Below are 543 nucleotides of genomic sequence, written 5' to 3'. Positions count from 1 at the left end.
GGGTCATTGCCAAGACCTCCAGCGTCCCTCCTTGAGCCAGGCCCCCCTCCCGACATAACCCCTATCAAAAGGTAACACGCTGGGAACTCCCAGGCGGTCCAGTGGTTGGGACTCCCCGCTTCCTCTGCTGGGGGGCCAGGTTCGATTCCTGGTCAGGGAACTAGGATCCCGCAAGCACGTGGCCAAAAAAAAATTTAAGGAAAACACTTGTATTCTTTATAGATTTCTATCTAAGCCAGCATCCCAAGACACTATATATTTTAACAGCCTTATTGCAGTATAATTGACAGATGATAAACTGTACTTATTTAAGGTGTAAAATCTGATAAGTTTTGACCCTGTACAGCTCGTGAAACCATCACCATAATCAAGAAAATAAATGCATCACCCCAAATGTTCCTGGTGCCCTGTGTAACCCTCTCTCCACCGCTCCCTCCTCCCCACTGCCCTAATCCCTGGGAAACCACTGACTTCCTCCCTACACCCCCCTGAGGCTCCCCACCAAGCCTTTGCTCCCTCTGCAGCCCCCATGCAGCTCACCTG

The sequence above is a fragment of the Balaenoptera musculus genome, chromosome 5 (assembly GCF_009873245.2).
Source record: "Balaenoptera musculus isolate JJ_BM4_2016_0621 chromosome 5, mBalMus1.pri.v3, whole genome shotgun sequence".
Taxonomy (NCBI): domain Eukaryota; kingdom Metazoa; phylum Chordata; class Mammalia; order Artiodactyla; family Balaenopteridae; genus Balaenoptera; species Balaenoptera musculus.
The sequence above is the reverse complement of the archived record's forward strand: the minus strand, read 5'-3'. Positions refer to the sequence as shown.